General features: G+C 44.1%; 1 long non-coding RNA gene across 1 annotated transcript in view; it reads right to left on the reverse strand.

Moving 5' to 3' along the window:
* Positions 1-13,526: 13,526 nt before the first annotated feature.
* Positions 13,527-23,477, reverse strand: part of LOC132652454 (uncharacterized) — a 92,624-nt gene continuing 82,673 nt past the window's right edge. Inside the window, exon 4 of the long non-coding RNA XR_009590041.1 lies at positions 13,527-15,321. This is a non-coding gene — a long non-coding RNA (uncharacterized LOC132652454). The remainder of the gene's footprint in view (positions 15,322-23,477) is intronic.

Consider the following 23,477-nt stretch of genomic DNA (forward strand, 5'->3'; position numbering starts at 1 on the left):
TTCCTATCTTTTTCATTTCTGCTTTGGTCTAGCTACCAACCCCAAAGCTTGCAAGCAGGTTTCTGTGGCCTGATAAAAACACAGAGGTTCTATGTCAGTGTAATTCATTCAGCCAAGCAAACTAACTCACACGATTGCTCAGAATCTTCTGTCCTTTTCATTCTCGATAGGGTCATGTTGCCCTAGAGGTGAAGAAAGCCCTAATTCCATGCTAGCATGGTGGCTCAGCGAGGTGCTTGGCACTCAGCCTGAAGGACCTGAGTTTGATCCCTGAGTCCCACACAGTAGAAGACGAAGTTGTCCTCCACACAGGTGCTGTGGGAGACAAGCCCCACCCCACTGCCGCAGACACTTGCACACAGATAGGATAAGATAAGTACAAATGTAACAACTGTTTTAAAGGCCGGATACATTCCTGAGATCTGCTTATATTACATACAAATGCGTAATAGTAACTACCACAGCAGAAAGAATTTATATGTGTATGGGGGGAGGTGTTGGAGGGGGGTTGCTTGTGTGCTTGTGTGCCTGTGGAGACAAAAGATCAAGTACCTTTCTCTATTGCCCTTCATCTTGTTTTTTTGAAACTGGGACTCTCAATGAACCGAGAATTCATGGAATAGGCTGTGCTGGCTGCCCAGGAAATCCCAGAGACCGTCTTCTCTGTCTTCCCAAGTACCGGGACCACAGATGTTTGCTGTTGCCAGCCCTGACTTGTAACATGGCCCTGTGGATCTGAAATCAGGTGTTCATTTTAGGCTGGCACGCCCTGTACCAACAGCAATCTCCTCAGCCCATTTGCACACTGGAAGGCGTGGATTGACAGCCCTGTAAGGAGCCCTTGTTATAGACAAGGCACAGAGAGCACAGAGCTTCCCCGCAGTCACACAGCCAGGAGGAAAGGGAAGGCCTCCTCATGCCTAGCTAAATGTTTATTCATGAGGTGAGTCCGCTGCTTTCCAGAGCTCTCTCCAACTGTCTGCACAAAGCAGCACCACAGCCATCATTTCCAGCTCAGGAAAAAGCAATAGTAACTCTCCCACCCTGCTTCCCTCCCACACCGCCCCCCCCCCGGGGGGACTCATACCGGTGAATGTCTCAGGACCAAATGCATGACTGACAGCTTTTGGTAATCTGGCCAATTCTCACACTGGGAATGTTAAATGAGGAGGTCCTAAAACTTCCTTGAGAACACTCCCCATGCAAATTGCATCATAGAAATTCTGAGCACTGCTTGTGGAGAGCCAGCCCCACCACCATTGTCACTACAAGCCCGATAGACTTGATCAACAAGCTGGAAGTCCACAGAGCCCTGCCTGTGCCAGGATGCAATGCTTGTGACAGCCAGGTTTCGAATTAAAGGCTGGGGGAGAAGCTGGTGCTGCTGCCAGCATCTGCCTTGGGAGAGACGGGTCAACCAATAAGGAGGGCCCAGTCAGCGCGTAGCAGAAACAGAAGGACAAGGCTGCATGTGAGTAGCAGCTGGGAGTTTGCCTGTTATTCCTAACACAAAGGAGATACAAAAAGAAAGAAGAAAGAAAGAAAGAAAGAAAGAAAGAAAGAAAGAAAGAAAGAAAGAAAGAAAGAAAGAAATTAAGGAAGGAAGGAAGGAAGGAAGAAGGAAGGAAGAAGGAACACAAAGGAGATACAAAAAGAAAGAAGAAAAAGAAAGAAAGAAAGAAAGAAAGAGAGAAAGAAAGAAAGAAAGAAAGAAAGAAAGAGAGAAAGGAAGAAGGAATGAAGGAATGAAGGAAGAAAGGAAGGAAGGAAGGAAGGAAGGAAGGAAGGAAGGAAGGAAGGAAAGAAAAGAAAAGAAAAGAAAAGAAAAGAAAAGAAAAGAAAAGAAAAGAAAAGAAAAGAAAAGAGAAAAGAAAAGAAAAGAAATTGCATGAATTGTTATGGAAGTCACTAAACACAAAGAGTAAGAATCTCCAGTCATCATAAGACCCCAACCCCTGTTTTGTGTGGAGGCCATGTAATCAGAGAGGAACATGGCCAGTGGGCAGGATACAGGAACAGACGATGATTGATGCTTTGTTATCTTTAAAGGTTATGTGGAAATGTTCACCAAGAGACAGCAGAAACCCCTTCAATCCAACCTGAAGGAGGAAGCACTATGCAGTTTCCCAAACTGTGGTTCATACCCTCCAGAGCGGCAATCTTTTAGAAGCTTCAGAGAACAAACTCACTTCTTTTTTTTTTTTTTAAGTGTAGATGTTTAATTGTACACACTGAAAGAAACACAACCAGCACATTAAGCTCATGATTTTCTGACCATTGTTGATTAGTATACAGGCTGATTTACTTAAACGGAAAAAGAAAAGCAACTGACTGACAGAAAAGTATTGACCACATGGAGTACAGGTGGTGTGTGACTGCAGAAAAATGCAAGGTTGATGCTGAAGTAACTGAATATGGGAAAGTATAGCAGACTGGTTTCAGGCATAAGGGCTTCAGTTTGGGTCCTGAACCTAGTCTCCTCTAATGGGATAAGATGTAACTCCCATCTGTTATCTATGAATGAGGATAAGGATAGTGACTTCAAAAAGCATAGCAAAGTTCAATTGTATGGAGTGAAGGACCTTGGAAGCTGTTAATTGGCCATGGTTCCAATGCCCTGGATAGACGCAGCAGATGAGAATAAAGCCAGACTTACCAACTGCACTTAACAATGCCCCTTCCAGACCATCATGATCAAATCTAGACAGAGGAGGCCAATTTTGCCCACCGTGGACTTGCCATCCTACCCCTGCTCCAACACTCTCCAAAAGAGCTGCCCACAGCTGCTCTGGAGTTAGTCAGGGGGCTTGGTGCTGGTAGCACTTAGACTAGCATGTAAAGGTGACATTGCCCTCCTGGGTAGGTGTCATCAGTCTGCAAAGTGTGAGCCGATTGTTTGCATTCCCAGGACATAACTCACAGTTCTTCTCCATCCTAGGCCAGCATGGAAACAACCTGTATCTTGACATCAAACAGAAGTTCCCATCATAACTGTCCTGCCTTGCTTCTTAAATACTTCAAGTCATGAGATGTTCTTCTCATCAAGTCTTGCACTGGCAGAGAAACGAGGTGACTTAAAGCAGCCTTTGATTCCTGTGATAAGACTGTGTACAAGTGTGTTTATGTGCATTTAAAGATGGAGTGTCACTAGATAGTTCAAATGCACGGGGTCCAGAGATCCTCTGGCCTTAGGCTCCCAAATAGCCATTGCTTCAACCTCCAAAAAAGCATTTGTTTTAAAAGCTGCATAAAGTGGAGAATTGTCTTCCATCCACAATGCGAAGGCCTGAAGGTGTAGAACATGCCAGAGAGGACCCCTGCCCAGCTCCATAATGCACGAGAGCATCATAGCACTCCTGAGACCACTCCTGAGTCGACCCCTGACACTTAGGAGACCTCAGGCACCACTAAGAGGAGCAAGTAAGCGGTGGAGAAATGAAAGAGAATCAAAAACAGAGAAAGATGTGGATACAATGAAGAAAGGCAGAACTGGAGATTTTGGAAGTAAGAAACGGCCTGATGTGAGTAGCTGGTAATGCCATCTGGGACCATGGTGGGGTCCTGGTCTGTGCTGCCACCAGTAGCCATGTCTGGGTCCATAACCCTGCAGCAGCCCAGGTCTGTTACCACCAAAGGCCAGGCAGATGTCCTCGGTCTGGGCTGTCACCCTGGGACTTGTCAACAACTGAGGGACTGTGCAGAACTGGCCCCACCCTTCACCTGGGCACTGTGGGAGAGCTTGCCCTGGGCCGATGAGAATATGAGAGCTGATCCTGCCCCTAGCCAGCTGCAGCACTCAGGGGAGAAGGCCCCACACATTGTGGGAGTTGTGGGTGAGCCCACCTGAGAAGAGAAGCATCGGAGACCTGTCCCGACCACTCATCTCCTGTGAGGTGGTGTGGACAAGGGAGAGATACCCTCCTCTCCACTCATCGTAAGGCAGGCAGGAGGCCTGGGGTCATGAGAGTAGCAGAGCTGGCCCTGCTCCTCACCTGCTGTAGCACGCAGGAAGACTGGTCCTGCACCTCACCTGGGCAGCCCAGTAGAGCTGGCTCTAGATATGGGATTTCTGGGTCATCCACCTGAGGACGTGAGTATGAGACAGCAGCCCTGCCTCTTGTCTGCTAGGAGGTGAAACAAACGAGGGAGAGGCACCCTTTCCCTCTCCTTCATCTCTCACCATCTCTGGCAGGCAGGAGAGCTAGCCCCAGAGTCATGAGAGTAGGAGAACTAGACACATTCCTTACCAACTGCAAAAAGCAGGAAAGCAGATCCTCACTGGCAGCAGGGTAGAACTGGCCCTGGTTGCAGGGCTGCTGGTGAGCCGGTCCCGAGGATGTGAAAGCAGGAGAGCTGGTGGGCTGACCAGCTCAGATACCTCTCAGGCCCAGATCCAGGCCTTTGAATTAACCCACCCCAACATCCACCCCACTGAGGAACTGCTGGAGTGCATGAAGGGGCCTGTCCTACAGGTTGAAAAACTACAGGGTCTCAATGACACAGGCAACAACAGGATATCTGAGAGGAGTCGCAGTGAAGTCCCAGTGTTGACTGAGTAGCAGAAGCCAGAGGCCTCAAACCAGATCAATAAGTCATTGCAATGAACCATTTGCAAGCAAAGAAATGTGAAAAAAAATGTATGCTGTAGGACATGCTGTTAGACCCTACAGCTTCCATAATAAGATATTTTTCCCTGTTGGAGGGAAGGCTGCAAGGGTTGGGGCAAGAATAAGGACAAGGGGAGATGAGTGGGATTGGGGTACATGATGTGAAATTCACACTGAAAAAAAAAAAAAACAAAAAACAATAGAAGGTTTAAAAAAATTAAAATTCCCAAATATTACAACCCAGCACAAACTATTAGCATTTTGACATTTTCTTCTAAACTTTCTCTGTGAAATCTTTTTGAAAAATGCAGTTTGGTGTCTCCATGACCACTGTCTGAGTATTTCACCATGGAACCACTAGGTTTTTGAATGTCTGTTATAGCTGCAGCATTGCATCACAGATGCAAAAGAATGTGTCAAATGTGTTTTTACTATATGTTTAAACTTTCATGTTTTTATTATTTCCGGGAAAATAAATACCTTGATGTGTATTGTCCCATATTTCAGAGTATTTCCTTAGGAATGTTTTTGACTATGTGTGCTTCTCCTCCTGTCTGGGAGGCTGTTTGCCACCAGCCCACGAAAGCAGGAGGGGCGGCAGGAAATGAGGCTCAGAGCTTAGAAGGCTGGCAAGCACGATGGAGATCAGATGCTCCAGAAACCACTTCAGGGAGCTGGTTCAACTTTAATTCCAGAGAACAAAGGCTATAGACCCCTTGGGGAGTGGGTGGGAAGCGCCAAGGATAGACGTACATAACTGGTTACACCTAGACCCTTCGGGGATGCTTGGCTTGCCTTAAACAGCATGTTTCTATCCTGTGAACCGGAAGACAGTACCTCATTATCCTATAGGTGCAGGGAGAGGGGAGCTACCAGGGAGCTGTGTCAACGGCTATATATCAAATGTGGCTAGGGGCATCTAGAGTGTCTAGAGACACTCTCCAGACGAAGTCAGGCAGAGAGTAGGAGGCCTTGCTGAGGAGAGGGAGTCCTGCACCTTAAGGAGCTCAGAATGACTATCTGAACTGGGAGGACTGAAACCTCAAACAGCAGGGTCCTTCCAACACCAACAACTATGTAATTACTGGACTAAAGTATAGACACGTTCTATTGTTTTTAGAATTTTAAAATTTATTCTGTCACAATTAGATATACATACCACGAATCTTGATTAGATCCAACCTCTTCAACTTTACTTCCTTCTCCTACATGTATGTCTCCTCCTCCTCCTCCTACTCCTCAATAATTCTCTCAATATAATTAGTGATACCTTTATGCACATGGTTGGGGGGATAGCTACCAGAGCACAAGCAATCTGTAGGGTCATTTGTTTGTTTGGGGAAATCTGTGGCATAGTCTTGTGTAGCTTAGGCTAGCCTCAAACTTGCTAAGCATTGGAAGACAAGTTTTACCTCCTGACCCTCCTGTCTCCACCTCAAGGGTGCTAAGATTACCACCATGCACAACAATGCCAGCCTCTTAGGGTTTCTTTTAAATTACTTTTATGTGTATGGGTGCTGCCTGTATGTATTGTGTGTGCCACTTATGTGCCTGGTACCCTCAGAGGTCAAAAGAAGGCATTGGATGCCCTAGAACTCGCGTTATAAATAATCATCATCTACGATGTGGAGGCTGGGAACTGTAGTTGGGTCTTCTGCAAGAGCAACAAAAACTCTTAAAAGCTGAATTTTAATTTTATAGACTAGATATGGTTTTGGCTTAAAAGACAAGATTGTGCCTTTTATGGGCATATTAAATTAAAAATAATGTTAGTTGATTTAGTTTGGAAAATTACATCTCTACGTTGATTTCAGACATAAACTGTGCCTGAGATGACACTGAACATTATAGAGAAACTTAACTTTGGTTCAATAAAAAAATAAAATAAAATAAAAAATAAAAAAAACCACACAGTATTTAGCACGTCCTCAGATATGGCCCAGATAAAGCTATCCTTCTCAAAGGGAATTCTCCTCTTAGTCTCCTCACCCTTCCACCAGCTCCATCCCATACCCATCAATAGATGGCAGTTCTGCAGTGATGAGACCCGTTAGCTCTGCCTCACATTAGGGATTTGCATGCATGGGTGTCTCTGCTAGGATGATTCATTGTTCTTGGGCAAGAATGATGTTCTGTTCATCTGCAAATTCATTTGTGACCACAAAGTGTTGCCTTAATCACAGCAGAGGATGACTGAACAGAGGTCAAATTGTGCTGAACTTTGACCTATGAGAAGGTGACAGTTTAAGATGGTGACACCTCGTTGACCTTAGGGTCACAATGAGTCAACCTAGAGCCTGCCTCTTGTGCCTCCTGAGCTGCTTTGTCACTTGATATAGGAATGACAGCACGTCTCCCCAACACCTCCTCTAAGGTTCAATTAGTGTCACCTAAGCATGCCCTCCTCAGTTGTGAGCTGCTGGAGTTCGTGGAGGAGCCAGTCCTGCAGAGCCAGATGTCATTGCTGAATAGAGCTGGTCCTAGGCCCCCAGCAGGCCCCTGGCAGGAGCCTCTGTAGCTGCAGCCTGCACTGCATGCCCTGCTGGGAGACAGAGAGCACAGAACAGTGGTACTCTCTGCAGGCTGCCAGCACAAAGGTTGAGCCAGAGGAGGATGGAGATGAGGCAGGCAGGCATTTGCATGAAGCCTGCCCCCAACTGCCCTGCCTAACCCCAAGATTGTTCTGACTCTGGGCAACAGCAGGATGTCTGAGACGAATCTCAGCATTGCAAATTTGTTCAGTATTTATGGTGTGTCAGAAACCGGAAACCTAGAAGCAGGCTAAAAATCCGTTGCAATGAATATTTGCATGTAAACTTCTGTAGTCTGTGCTACCACAGGAGGCCGTGTCAGCATCCATGTTTTGGTTTGCTGCTGGAGCCATGTTGATGTGAGTGGCCTGTACTGCCTCCTGAGGCCATGTTGACTGTTGGTATGTACATCTGTAAGTATGTGCTGCTGGAAGACTATCTTGGAGTCCATGGTCCTCCTGTAGCTGAGAGTCGTGTTAATGTCAGGGACTACAGTGGTCTCCACGGCCTGTGCTGCAGCAGAGGGCAGTCTGTGCTCTGTACTGCCACTGAAGACCATGTGGAGGCCTGTGGCACATGCTGACACTGGAGGTCGTGTGGATGTCTGTGGATCAGGCTGTCTGCAGAAACTATGTGGGTGCCCATGATCCATGCTGTAAAGGGCAAGGAATCTACTTTTGCAGTGGTACTGATGACTGCAGACTCAGAGTAGAGAAAGAGAGTCTTAGAAGGCTTCGGTGCAACCCCTACCCCCACACCACCCCCCTCAAAAAAGTAACAGCTTAGACATAAAGCCATTGAAAAGCTACCACTCCTGGGCATACACCCGAAGGATGCTCCACCATACAACAAGGACATTTGTTCAACCACGTTCATAGCCAGAAACTGGAAACAACCTAGATGTCCCTCAACCAAAGAATGGGTAAAAAAAAAAAAAAACAAAAACTGGTACATTTACACAATAGAATACTACTCAGCCATTAAAAACAAGGAAATCATGAAATTTGCAGGCAAATGGATGGAACTAGAAAAGATCACCCTGAGTGAAGTAATACAGACTGAAAAAGACCTGGTATATACTCACTTATAAGCAGACTTTAGTCATATAGTACAGGATAGACATACTGCAATGCACAGGCCCCAAGAAGATAAGTCTGATGGGCATCTTGGGCTTCCTGTGGGCCCACTAGTTAGGGGAGTTGGGGTAGATCATGGCATGGACTATGTTGCCTGCTTTTTGATCACTTGGTCCTGATGGGACCTCCCTAACACCCAGGGTGGCTGGGTTGGTGTCCCAATCCTTCCACCGGAAGTCTTTTCTGGTTACAGGAGATGGTCCTTTCAGGTTCCCTGCCCCCCATTGCACAGAGTCACCCTCATAGATTCCAGGGAGTTTCCTTGTTCTAGGTTTCTAGCTAATCCCAAATATGCTCCCCCCACTGAGTCCAGTATTCTCTCCCTTCATTTGCCCCCCACCCACTTGATCCCTCCTGCTCCTCTCCTCACCCATTCCCCACCCAGTTCCGCTCTTCCATCCATGCCTGATGTCTGTTACATTTCCTTTTCTCACAAGATTCAATAGTCACCCCGTGGGCCCTCCTTGTTACGTAGCTTCTTTGGGTCTGTGGATTGTAGCATGGCTATCCTTCACTTTATGGCTCATATACACTTATAAGTGAGTACACACCATGTTTGTCTTTCTGGATCTGGATTACCTCATTCAGGATGATATTTTCTGGACCCATGTATTTGCCTATAAATTTTATAGTGTCCTTGATTTTAGTAGCTGAATAATACTCCATTGTGTAAATGCACCACATTTTCTTTATTCTTTCTTTGGTTGGGAGACATCTAGGTTGTTTCTAGTTTCTGGTTATTCCAAATGAAACTGCTATGAAGATAGTTGAGCTCATGTGTCCTTGTGGTATGGTGGAACATCTTTTGTGTATATGGCCAGTGGTAGGTATAGCTGGGTTTTGAGGCAGAACCATTCCCGGTTTTCTGAGGAACAGCTAAACTGATCACCAAAGTGGTTGTACAAGTGTGCACTACCACCAAAACTGAAGGAGGGTTCCCCTTGCTCTACATCCTCTCCAGCATGTGTTGTCACTTGAGTTTTTTACCTTAGTCATTCTGACGAGTGTAAGATGGACTCTCAGAGTCATTTTGATTTGCATTTTCCTGATGACTAAGGATATTGAACATTTCTTTAAGTGCTTCTTAGCCATTCGAGTTTCCTATGTTGAGAATTCTCTGGTTAGATATATACCCCATATTTCCAATTGGGTTATTTGGTTTGTTAATATCTAGTTTCATGAGTTCTTTTTTATTATTTATTTTTTTATTTTTATGTATATGAGTGCTCTATCTGCATGTACACCTGCATGTCAGAAGAGGACATCAGATCCCAGTATAGATAGTTGTGAGCCACCATGCAGTGCTTGGAATCGAACTCAGGACCTCTGCAAGAGCAGACAATGATCTTAACTGCTGAGCCATCTATCTCTCCTCATGAGTTCTTTATATATTTTGGATATCATCCCTTTGTCAGATACAGGGGTGATGAAGAGCTTTTCCCATTCTGTAGGCTGCTGTTTTCTCCTTTTGACAATGTGCTACAGAACCTTTTCATGAGGTTTCATTTATTAATTGTTGATCTTAGTGCCTGTGCTGTTGTTCAGGAAGTTGTCTCCTGTGCCAATGTGTTTAAAGCTATTCCCCACTTTCTCTTCTATCAAATCCTAGTGTATCTGGTTTCATATTGGGACTAGGACTTGAGTTTTGTGCAGGGTGACAGATAGAAATCTATTTGCATTCTTCTCCACATAGACATCCAATTAGACCAGCACAATTTGTTGAAGATGCTTTTCTTTTTTTCTTTTCTTTTTTGGTATAGTTTTGGCTTCTTTGTCAAAAATCAAGTGTGAATTTATTTCTGGTCTTTATTTTGATTTCATTGATCAACCTGTCTGTTTTTATGCCAGTCCCATGCAGTTTTTATTCCAATTGCTCTGCAGTACAGCTTGAAGTCAGGAATAGTGATACCTCCAGAATTGCTTTTATTGTACAGGATTGTTTTAGTTATCCCGGGTTTTTTATTTTTTATTTTTGTTGTTGTTGTTGTTTTTCCAGACTGCTTTCTTATACAACTTAGGACCACCTACCAAGAGATGGTATCACTCACAATAAGCTGGGCCTTCCCCATCAATCACTAATTGAGAAAATGTCCTATAGACTTGCCTACAACCTGACCTTATAAAGGCATTTTTTTTTAATTGAGGTTCCTTCCTCTCAGATGACTTTAGCTTGTGTCAATTTGACATCAAACCATCCATCACAGGTGGAAATACAAGTAAATTTAATATCTAACAGCTAACTCAAACAGAAGCAATTTGAGTTCCTGTGTGAGACTTTAATGTGAATAGCTGGTCGATATTTTAAGAGTTATGTGCAGAGCAGAAGTTACTTCATTCTCAGTCACTTGCTGCAGGCTGGCTTCCAAAATGGATCAAGCCTCCTGCACAGAGCTACAGAAATTGACCAATGACAAGTATTTAGGCCAGTCAGTCCCAGTCAATTGTGACACTTGGATGTCCCTCCACCCACAGGCACATCAGTTATGCCAAAGGAAGATCAATTCTTCCCCAACTGTGGACATTAGGCGGAGGAGTCATGTGATCAGCTCCATGTATCACAGGAATCAGTCCTCAGGGTGGACCGAGTACCTTCAGAAAAGTTTGCTTCCTTAGGCACAGCATTTGGCAAGATAAGAACAGAGTCAGATCATATGAGGTCATTTTGCTCTGGAGGCCCAATTTTTCTTTGTGAGAGGGGCTATTTTCTAATTAGGTAGCATAAAACCTCACAGCCCCGCAATCTGCTTCCCTCCTAAAATATGGGCTACCTTAGAATGCCGAGAGTAAACACTTGCCACAGCACCTGGTGATAGCCTTTGCACCCATGTGTTCTTGAATGCTGACAGATGTCCTAACAATATATTGTGTGTAGATGTGAAGGAAAAATGGGTTTGGTTCTTTGGTCCTTGACTTTCTTCTCTGAAGAAGATGAAGATGTCAGGAACACTGAGGAATGGGTAGCCTTCCCTCCTCCAACGAATTACCATCCCCAGTGTGTGGACAATGCTGCCCTAGCTGCCCCCTGTAACCTTGGGAGTTGGGAGCTTTGTTCTTGGTCTCTAGTTCACACTTAGTTAACTGATACTGGCTTTCACCATCAACCACAAACACAAGAACAGGCACAGGACATTCAGGCAGAGCTGAGCTTCCTCATAGCTGGGTAGCTGGTTAGCCTAGAACACAGCTGGCCCATGATGGGAAAGGGACTTAAGGAAGCTTGACATGAACCTCAGCTTTCTACTCCTGATGACAGGTGGACGGTGGTAAGTTTCTGTGACTGATGACTACCAGTCACCTGATCCTGTCAGGTTAGCTACTCTAGGATCAGGTGTTTGAGCACTAAGCAGTAGGATACTACTAAAGAAATGCATGTAACAAAACAAAATCTGAAACAATTACACATTGAGAATTCACTATGACCTTGGGAACTGCTAATTTTTATTTAACTCCAACATAGCACATAGGTAGGTACATTTGTCCCAGGAATAGGAAAACTAAAGCTCTGAAAATTGGATCAACTCAAAGTTCAAGAAGTCACAAATTAAAACAGACTAGACAAACAAACAAAAAACAGACTAGAAAAGGTGAAATAGATTTGAATCCTGCTTAACTGTCTGAATCTCCTGTACCCATATAAAGATGTTGTTACAATACCACATACTTGAAATCCCAACACTGGGAAAGAAGAGACAGGAAGATCCTTGGAACTCACTGCTCAGCCAGCCTAGCCTAACTGATGAACTCCAGAAGATGGACAGCATTATAGGAGATGACTTGTGAGATCACACTCTGGCTTTCACATGTTCATGTATACACATCAACACACACATGAGCATACACACACACACATGCACACACACAAATTTTAAAAAAAATTTGTCATGTGGGGTTAAAATCATGATCAGGCCAGGCATGGTGGCACACACTCCTAATCCCAGTACTCAGATGGCAGAGATGGGAGAATCTCTGAGTTCAAGGCCAGCCTGGTATACAGAGAAAATGCCAAGACAGCTACAAAGAGAGATTCTTTCTTGAAAAAAAAACAAAAAGAAAGGAAGGAAGAGAGAGGAAGGAAGAAGGGAGGAAAGGAGGAAGGAAGAAAAAGAAATAGTCACAATCGCCTATAGAATGTGAGTTTTATGGAACTGGCAAGGCAGAGTGAAGGAGGAAAGGAAAAGAAAGGGAAGGGGAAAAAAGAGAAGGGGTGAGAAAAAAAGAAGAAAGAGAGAAAACTAAATCTCAAAGACAAAACTTAAAGTTACTCATTTTTCAGTTTACTTTTCCCTACTAGAGAGGTCTGTACTTCATTCCCACACGTCACATTCACCTAAATTCACCAAGCAGACTGCTAACTTAGGCCTTTTCACACACACACACACACACACACACACACACACACCAACACACCAACAATTTAGTCCATGTTTCTTTCTCCTCTCCTGGCTAAAATTTGTCTTTATGATGAGAAATGAGGAAAAAGAAACACATCAGTGAATAGCGAAGTCAACCACAGATTTTCAAGTGGAGGAAGTATCCTTAAGATGATAAGCACATCTTCAGACATGAGTGAGAACTTGCACCCTGAAGGTTGGTGACATATTAAACACACCAGTTTACAACTCAGTGTTTCTGTCCAGCATGGCTTTTCTACCTTCCTTCTCTCAACTCTACCCTACGTAGTCCTCAAGATGTTAATCACTTCACGAACCAGACTTCTAGAACAGGCTGTTTGAGTCCCCTTTACTCTTTTTGTTGTAATAGTGTTGTTGTTGTTGTTGTTGCTATTTCTTTGTTTTTGTTTTTGAGATAAGGTTGCCTTAAACTCCATGTCCATCCAAGTATGACCTTGAACTCCTGGTCATTATGTCCTTACCACTTCAGTGCTGAGAATACAAGCATATGCCATCAAGCTCACTTTATGAAGTACTTGGCTTAAAACCCCAGGCCTCGTGCATGCTTGGTGAGCACTCTATAGCTGAGCTAGCCATCCTCTACTCTTCATTAAGTCCCTTTGTAAGTCTTGTCACTAGCATGACCACTGACGTTGCCATCCCTTCTTCCAACTGTGGTCTCCCCAGGGGCAGGGACAGTTGTTTACCGCTCTAGTTGGCAATGTGAATCTGGGAAAGTGGGGCCTAAAAAGGAGAAAGAGTAGGGTCTCACACAATAGGTAACTTTATTCAGAGTATCAGACAGTTTTTACTCTAAAGTTAAAAAAGAGCAACATAAGTAAAGTGCATAATCACAAAGACAAGTGGCACATGTCAAAAACGTGTTTTCCAGAGAGGCATGTGTAGTGACATTTTAAAGAATTCTGGAATTTGGTTCCTTTAAAAAAAAAACACACACACACACAAAAATATTATAAGAATGTCCTTTCATTTCATTCCCAGGTGTGGGGATGTGGGGTGGCTTCAGACTATCTGCAGCAATTGACTAGGACTTGCCTCATGCTTTAGTAGAGCTGGTTTTGCCAGCTGCAGATAGTTCTGAGACTGTGTGATGTTTGAAATTCTGGTTACTTTTCAGAAGGTACATAAATGCGAGGGCTCTAAAAGGTTGGGTCAGTGGTTGCTAGTTGTTTAGGGAGATTGGTTGTTTTACTAGTAGCCATGGTGAAAAAAGAAACAAAAGGAAAGAAGTTAGATTCAGGGATTTTCCTAATTCCTCTCCCCGCTCTATCCTTTTTCTCTAATCTAAATGGGGGTTGGGGTTGAAGAACCCATAAAGTAGCAAAAACAAGCTATAGACATGTGAATAACAACAGCTACAGTAAGCTCACTGCTATCTGCTATACCTAAGGAAAACATGGAAACACACTCTAAGAACAATTCTGTGTTTTATAGAAACTGAGGCCACAAGACTCTTATCTTGTTATTTTGGAGTTTTCTCACACAGAAGTCTCCTCACACAGCTTCATTCTTGGACTGTGTTCTGACAGACACGGTCATTGTTCTCTTTATTACCTGCAAAAACCTGAGAGGTAATGGCATCTGGGAAAAACTGAATGACCCTGATTAAATTGTTTCTCATTATAAATAAATAATACTCAGATAAATGAAACTCAAAATTGAGGTCACAGTTTTTGTTTGCTTTTATCTATCTACACTTGGTAGTGATGCCCAGCTGGTTCCAAAACGCTGCAAGCCCCTAAACCAAAATTATATAAATTAAAGCACTTTACGTTAAATCAAGTTTATGTCGCATTCCTGCCTGAGTGAAAGTAAATTTCACATGTCCTTAAAGTTTCCTTTCCGTGTATCTTGATACAAATTTATTAAGTTCTAGAAATTTCCAGTCATTTCTGTGGTTTGGTGTCCTTTAGCACATACTGATCCACAGATGTTCTCTTTCCTTGGTTTTAAATGGCCCTAAATAATTCTAACCTCACCATTTCCTAATGGCCTCCCTTTTACTAGATTCTTGTGAAATGTGCTTTTAAGTGCTGGGGCTTTCTGCTAGAGCAATGAGACCTTATGAATCATTTAGGATCCCTGACCCTCAGCTTTTCCCTTTGGAATATCTGTAAGCTCTGCCTTTGTGGGTAAGAGCGAGCAGAACTCAAGAGCATGCCAAGAAAGCAGTTGGCAGGATGTATACTGGGATGGTTAGGCAATAGCAATCCAGCTTTGGAGGTTGTGGTAAGAATTTTGGTTTCTTTGAAAATACAGAAATGTTGTATGAATACGCTTTTGTTTCAACCCCAGATGTTGGGGCTGGTTCAGATTGATCATAGAAGCTAACTGTGGTTTGTCTCATGCTCTGGCAGGGGCATGGTTTTGCCAGCTGAGGATACTTTACATTTGGAATTCTGGGGACTCTTGAGAGGGTGTATAATACCTTAAGCCTTAAGGATGGTGGCTGCTCCCCCTTCTGCTGCTTGCTGCTTGCTGCTGCTGTTGCTGCTGCTGCTTTTTGCTGTTGGTTGGACTGCTGGTTGCTAGTTGGAGATACCTTGACTACGAAGATCAAACTTGCACCAAGGAACTTGAAACTCTTAATCAGCAGAAAGTAGTCCAGCAATATCTAACCTTCTTTCTCTTCTACCTAGTGTTGGGGCACAGTTGGAAGGAATAGGGTTTGTATAGGGAGGTAGGAAAAAGAACCGAGTAAACTAGCCGAAACTCCAGCTACAGAAGGTTCCAATCATGATTCTGGTAGGCCAGGGATATTTCTTTTTTAGAATCATTGCAGGATGATTGAAAATGTATATCAAATGCAAGTCAATCATAAAGGAATAAATTTACTTTTGTAGGTTAGATTAGTAAATATAAGAAAGATGGGCTCTTAGTCTGGGTCTTCTTGAGTTCAAAGAAATCACACTCAGTGCTTTGGCCAGTAAGGCAGCATGTTAGGACTCTTTTGGAAGCTCTGTTTGATGGAATCGATATTAGTAACCTCTGAAAATGTTCCAGAAGAGTTCCTTTCGCATTAGTTCCATTTATTTCCACAAAGCTACATGGAATACATCAAAACACCACCCATTATTCCAATACCTGAAGGTCCCAAATAACAGACCTTGCTGCCATACCCATTCCCTTGAAACAAACTGTCATACCTCTCCCCTGCTGAGGTGAGTTCATCAGTTAGTGCTGGGCATAGTTCAGGTGGGCCTAAAGAAATAACCTAAATAAGAGAGGCCACTTTAAAGGAAGTACAGAAATAAGGTATGGCTTCTGTTCGAGAGAAGCCCAGCATGTCCTGGAGTTGGCAGGTGAGCAAACAATAATTATAATCCACTGTAAGACAAGGATTGTCTGAAAAAAGGACTCCAGGTGCTCAGAAAGTGATCCCAAGAATTGACAAATAACATTACAAGGAAATTTGAAACTTCTCCCCAGCAAAGAAAATCACCACCGGAAAGAATAAATAGCCCGAGGAATGGGAGAAAATCTTTGCCAACTGTCCTAGTTTGCTTTAGTTGTCAACTTGACACAGTTTAGAGTCATCATTCACTGACAGGTTGGCTGACGCATGCTTCCCAGCAAAGCTCGGGATCTCAGCCACTCAGGTGGCTGACCCCCTGAGGAACTGAATATGTAAGTATAGCCTCAGCCTGGGAAACTTCAGGAGACTCCATCTCAAAAATAAAAGCATGTAAGCATGAGGAACTGAGTTAGAATCCGCAGGAACCTATGGAGAACCATACATGGCAGCTCATAAACTTTTAAGCCCAACACTGCAGTGGGAATGGGAGCCCTGACTCACAGACCAGCTATCCTGGCAAACACACCAAGAAAAAGACAATAGGCCTTGTCTCAAGACAGGTAGAAGGTGAAACCCAACACACACACACACACACACACACACACACACACACACACACTCCTCCTGTTGCAAAACAGGAAAGTGAGCACAAAGAAGTAACACGGATGTTTAAGGTTCCCTAGGTAGGAAATGACTCTATGTTCAGGGCAGGGCAATATTTTGTTCTAACTGAATAGTCAGCTACCACCACAAAGGTTGTTTTTGAAAGTACTGACTAACTTCTTGCAACCCTATATTTGGAAATACCTGTGCAAAAACTGAAACCAGGAGGAAACAAAAGTAACACTGTCAGATTTCATCTCATGCATTTGGTTTCAGCGCTTTTGAAAGGTGGGGTGTGGGGTATGGGGGAATGCTATGTGGTAAAGTACTTGATGCACCCCTGTGAAGAAGTGAGTTCAGATCCCCATAAAACCCTCGTCTGTGATGCAGTGCTCAGAAGGGCTAAAGCAGCCAGTCAGTCTAACTGACTAGGTGACCTCCAGGTTCAGGGAGAAAACATGACTCAAAAAAAAAAAAAATAAAGCCAGCACAATGGCTCAGCAAGTAAAGGCACGGGCCACCAAGCCTGACACCCTACACAGTCTTCAGAACCCACAGGGTAGAAGGTGAGAACCCAGGCCTACAAGTTGTCCTGTGACCTCCACACACACTCAGTCAGCCAAATCGGCCAATAAACAAGTAAAGCACAGAGTGCTAGAGGATCCCCGAAATCAAGCTCTGTCCTACACACACCACACGCGTGAACACATGACACACAGAATAGTACTAACACCGCCTCTTAGCCCTGTGTCACAGGGTGAGATTCCTTACAGACTCGGACCTGGATCTTCAGTTTGAACAGTTAGCAGGCACGTGATGGTTTAAAACAAGTGGGTTAAGTTTGTGTGGCTGCGTGGCATTTTCAGTCATCGCCCTAGTTATGTAATACATGGAATGTTGTGTGCTCCTCTATAATAACTAGCTGAATGCATCCTCCAAACTTTCAGGAGATCCAGGAGTCACCATAGACCACGTTCTAGAATCTCAATTTCCGGAGTTAAAACTCCTTGGCTCAAGTGGAAGTTGATGACGCGCTAAAGTGTTCTGATGAAGTTGGGCTGACCTGGGAGCTCCAGGTATCACCTGAGGAAAATGAAGTTTACTGTTTCCTGCCAGCAGCTGCAGGTGGAGCATGAGCAGCCAGTCCACAGGCAAAGCAAAGGGGTTTTCCTTCCTCCTGAAGCCTTGGTGAGGACCCAAACGGTTACCTTTTCCTTTTGTCACCCCAAGACACACTGAAAGTGCCACAGGACATTACCTAGCACCTAATTAAGCATGCAGAATTTTGTCACTTGTACAGCACCTGCCACATGCTTGGTGTTTGTGTTAGTTACATTTCTGTTGCTGTGATAAAATGCCATGACCAAAAACAGGTTAAGGAAAAAGAGTTCCAGAGGAATAGAGAGCTTATCATCATGGATTTCGTTCATCATCATCATGGTAGAAAGCATGGTGGCATACATGCAGACATGGCTCTGGAGAGGTAGCTGAGAGTTCTAGATCAGGATCTTCGGGCAGCAGGAAGAGACGATGACAGTGGGCCTGCCTTGAGAATCTGAAACCTCAAAGCCCGCCCCCGGCCACACGCTTTCACTAACAAGACCATACCTACCCCAACAAGGCCACACTTCCAACAATGCCACTTCCTGTGAGTCTATGAGGGCCATTTTCATTAAAATCACATCCTTCTAGTAAATATTTTCTCTGGAGCATTCCCTCATCCTGAAGCCTCCTCCTTCTTACTGACTTTCATAACTATGCTTTACAGACAGAGTTGGGCCTCTTCAAATATCCCTCCATACCTGGCATCTACTCCTTGGCAATAAACCAGTTGTGAGCTCAAGTGATACTGCAAGGACATGATGACAGTGTACTTCTGGTCTTTGGTTCCCAGGTTTCACACTATTTTGAGGTCAGATATTTGTTCTGAATTCCACACTAATTATGTTATTAGTGTTACTTCAAACACCTGGCTATCTTTAGTGGGTGTGCAGTCCTGCGGATGGAGACTTTTACATGTTAAGCAAATGTCCAACCACTGAGCTGCATCCCTAGCCACCAGTTATTGTTAACAGACTCTAAGCTAAGGAAAGGGGAGTCTCGCATTTGCCCACATATTATAATTTCTGGGACATTTAATCTTAAGCTAATTTTGCACCACCCCGAAGGCAGATCCCTCTGTGCGCTACATAGGACACCCCATGAGTCCCGAGCTTTCAAGCCCCGCAGTAGGAATAGGAATAATATAGACTTTTCGGGACTACTCCTTTCTCCCTTCCGGGTGGATCTTTAGCCAGCCTGAAGATAGATGCTCAGATGCATCATGGGTCAGCAGTCAGCTGCATGCTCCAGGCAGTTCCTTGGCTGATTCTTGGTAAACACCCTCTCCAGCTCACCAACCCTGAACATTTTATCTCACAGCCTCCCAGTTTCATCTCCTTGGCTCAATGCATCTGCCAAGCTTCGCTGAGATCCCAACTCCCTTCCAGTCAGCCAGACGAGCTCAGACTCACTCAGCTCTGCCTCCTAGCATGTGGTCTCCCCTGCTCTTCAGTGTGTGGTGTTTGAAGTATTACAAACTGCCTTTTGATGTATGAGATCTACCTTTCCAGGCCCTTTGCTGTCAACCAGCAACTGCAGCTTTATGGGAGTCTACATGGAAAGATCCCTTTGAGTTGCCCCTTAGAGGAGGTTCCTGATAGTTTGAACCCAAGTGATGACTACAAGAAGAATTCTAGTGTTGGGTACAACATGGGTAGCATGCCTGGCAGATAATGTCAAGACACACCAATTCCCGGGATAGTTAGTTACCAGTGATTGTCACGTTGACAGGTTCTAAAGGCACCTAAGAAACAAACCTCTGGGTAAGTCTCTGAAAGAGTGTCACAGTCACACCACTCCTAACCTGCACAGCATGACTCCTTGGCGTTCTAGGCTGAATAAACAGGGAAAGTGACCAGCATTCATCTCTCTTCTTCTGCCTAGGGACACAGCATAACTGGTCACCTCACCCTTCTGCTTTTCTTCTATAATGGACTGGACTGTGTCTTCCTGAACTCTGAGCCAAAATAACCCCTGACATTCTTAGCTGTTTGTTTCTTTGTTTGTTTGTTTGTTTGTTTGTTTGTTTGCCAGAGCTACAAGAAAAGCAGCTAATGATGCAACCTCTTTGGTAGTTGGTGGCGGTTCTTTCTTTTTCTTGAAAGAAAATAATTCATAACCGAAAGCCGCGAACATCGGGGCTGTCTCTACTTCTGCATCAGTCTGGAGCCACTACATCTGGCAGGCTCCTTCCTGTGTGTCAAGGAGTGTAGAGTCAGGACCTTATTCACAGCCCATTTTTACAGTGACTCATTTTTTTTTTCCAGTGTCTTTTTCCAATATGTATGTGGGTTATTTGTGCCGCATCATGGCTCCAACAAGCCAGAAACTGGGAATATGCAACACAGGGCCTTCATTCTTATCTCATTTTGCTTAACTTCCTCTCCTCATCTTTTCATTTAGGACTCCTCTCCCACCAGAAACGTCAAAATCTTCTGTTTTGCATTGTTTCTCAGGGTGCCGGGCTTTAAAGTGTGCCACCATTGAGCTGTGCTGCTCCGGACCAACTTCTAACTCCCGGTCCTTTCTCCCCTAACCCACGCCTGGGTTACTATGCAGACAGTAGTGTTCTGAACACACTTTGGGCCAGCTCTGCACTCAACATCACTGGCCCAGTTTTGTAGGCAGAGGAGGGTGAACCAGCCCCCAGTGAATGAATCAAAGGAAATGGAAGGAACTGAGCCACCCTCCCTATTTGCATTTTGCCTGCAATGTGGAAAGGGTCTTCATGGGGAAAAAAATTTTTTTTGGAATTCCCCTCAGACACAGAGTAAGAGGACACACAAGAAAATCTGGTCTAAGAAAAAGGCATCATACATGTATTTTCACTTTGAATTATGTAAGAACAGATGGGAACTGTCTCTGGTGGCAAACCCACAAGTGACCAATCATTTTGTCAGGTGTCTATCTCAGGACTGTTGACACTGATGTGTGAATTAGGGAAATTCTCAGGTGGCAGTGAGGAGCATCAGGTGACACTGTGAGAAAGTGTTCGCTTTGAATTCTCTCCTACTCCTCCGATTATATCAAGATGAGAGTACTGAGAAGTCTTGGCCTCTCTGACACTTGGTGCTCTTTTGTAACAGGGAAGAAAATGGCTCAGGGTGTTAGATTAAAAAGAGAATTCAGCTAAAATTGAATGTTTCTTTTTCATTTATTTTTGTGATCATCTTTTTTTTTCCTAAACATTTTACAGATTGTGATATGAAGACTGTCTCATTCATGTTTATTGTGCTAAAAAAAGAAAAGCTCCATCCATCAGAAATGCCAACATGCAATGTCATGGCATTGACCATCACAAGCTGTATTCCATCACAAGCCAGACAATGGAACAAGAATGAAGATGCAAAGAGTTAGGTCAGGCTTGGCGCTCATGAAGGAAACAAAGTAGGTTTCTTGCTGTGGCATAGGCCTGGCCAGGGTCTTCCAGGGTCTGGGAGACAGTGAAACTGTCCATCAAACTGTGTGGCATTTGGCCACACTGGGAGGCCTTTACATCAGTTCCCTAGGTCATCACACTGCTTCTCCTATGAGTATAGAATGACATACATAGATGTGCACTTCTGAGGCTGAGGCATACTCGAGAGAGGCTGGCAGCTAGGGAAACCCACACATCCGCACACAAACATACCACACACACACAGACTGCTCACACAAATGAGTCATACACAGAGCACACACGTATAGACACCTTCCTCACACCAAATACAGACAAACATACAGTACACCAGACATGTGTACCAAACACCAAACACATGTACCAAGCTCCACAGAAATGCCACAAATTCGTATCACATACAACATACCACATCAGAAATATAATACACATAGCATATACCAATCATACATACAGAACATACATGCAGCACATTCCACATACATATCACACACACACACACACACACACCACATACCATATACACATAAAACATACACACACCACATCCACATAACATATATAGCACACTACACACAAGTACATGCACATGTGCATCACACGCACACACGCACACACCCACATACACACACCAGACCTTCCTTGAAAGGTCAGAACAGTCCATCTTATTTCTATGGCCAATTAATGAAAAAAATTTTTTCTTTTCACTACTAGTAAATCTAGGCTAGACTTGTGTGTCTGAGTCTGTGTTTCACAACGACAGCACGTGTTCATCCCTACGAACACTGGGTTGTGGCTCCTTTCAGAATAACAGCTCTTAGCTTTTAAAACTAGGAACTCTGGGTGAGAACGTCTCTGCTGTCGGCAGTTGCTTGGCCCTTCAGAGGGCCTAGACTGGGGCCATACTTCTGGGAGACTGTCTGCCATCCATCACCGTGGAAAGAAACTGTGAGAGAGAAGGTAAAAGGAGGGAGAGAAGCAAGGAAAGAGAAAAGCTCTAATCCCATTCAAGGTTTCCTAGGAAAATGGAAAAACCTAAGATCACTGCCAATTGTCTGGGGAGACATTTTTCTTCCTGATCTATTTTTGGCAGTCAGTTCGGCTTCATGCACCATTGTTTTACTTATGGCATGTACAGTAGCCAGAGAGAAAGCCGTAATGTCTTTTCTGTCTGCCGGGAATCTCATATTTTCCTGCACGATGATGAACGGTCTAATCGCAGCAATCTTTTTTTCTTTGAGGCATCACAGTGTTTAAAACATCTCCGAATCCGCAGACCACGTTTAAAATGAACAAGACTCTCCCAACGCACTAAACACAGTAACCATGGTAAAAAATTAGCAGAGCCCACCAAGCAGTAGGGTATCATCATTTGTCAGAGACGTCAATGAATACCAAGCCCCAGAGGGGTGAGGGATGTAGAAAAAGAACAAGCATGTCCACACTAAGGAAGCATCTGTTTTGAGGGCTTTGTTGTTGTTTTTATTTTCCTCTTAAAGTATGTTACTCAAGTATTTAAGCAAGGGCATAAAATTAGACTTTGTTGTGGCAAAACTAATCGCAGCTGGCAGAGTGAACTCAAGTCTGTGACTGCCTTCTTTATCTTCCGTTTAACCTTCCGTGAAAGGTAACCCTGTGTGGCACTGCCTAGCTGCTTCAGTTGCTTTTATCTTTAATGGAATTTTTCAAAAGTTTGAACTCTTCACAGGGAAATCTCTGTGACATTGGAAGCTGACTCATGTTTCCTAGTTTTTCACGAAACAATGATATTTCTTCCCCTTTGATGCTCTCGTCTGACTCCACAGGAAATTTTACTACAGGGCCACTTTCATCTCTTTCCTGGTTTGAAGATAAATGACCCTTGGTCTCCTTGAGCCCTGCATAAATCACAAAGCAATCTACTAAGAGATAACTGTGGCAAGCAGCGCCAACAGAAATCAAAAGGACAGTCAGAAACATCCATGCTGAGTTCCTGAGGAGGAACTGAGGCAGAGTGACCATCCATGTCATCCCTAGTCTAAGACACAGGCACAGCACGCAGAGTCTGTGGGGGACACAGGCACTGGCTCATAGTGTCCCCCACATAGTGGGGGTCATAGAGCCTACAGCACTGAATGTCAGTCACAGGTAATCCCTCGTGCTGTGCTCTTCCTCAGAACATGACCTATTAGAAATTCCTATAAGTACATTAATGATGAGCCTTTGCCTTGGGATTTTCTAAATTAGTAAATGTTTTTATTAGACTGCATTAATGAAATATTAACTGGACCAGAGCAAAGTCATCATTTGTAATCTTGCCATCCTGAGAACATTTCTGTTTGAGCATACATACATCATTTAAAAAAAAAAAAAAAACCAACAGAGCAGAGAGAGAATTCTCCAGACTCTCCATGGC

The sequence above is a fragment of the Meriones unguiculatus genome, chromosome 2, assembly GCF_030254825.1.
Source record: "Meriones unguiculatus strain TT.TT164.6M chromosome 2, Bangor_MerUng_6.1, whole genome shotgun sequence".
NCBI classification, from domain to species: Eukaryota; Metazoa; Chordata; class Mammalia; order Rodentia; family Muridae; genus Meriones; species Meriones unguiculatus.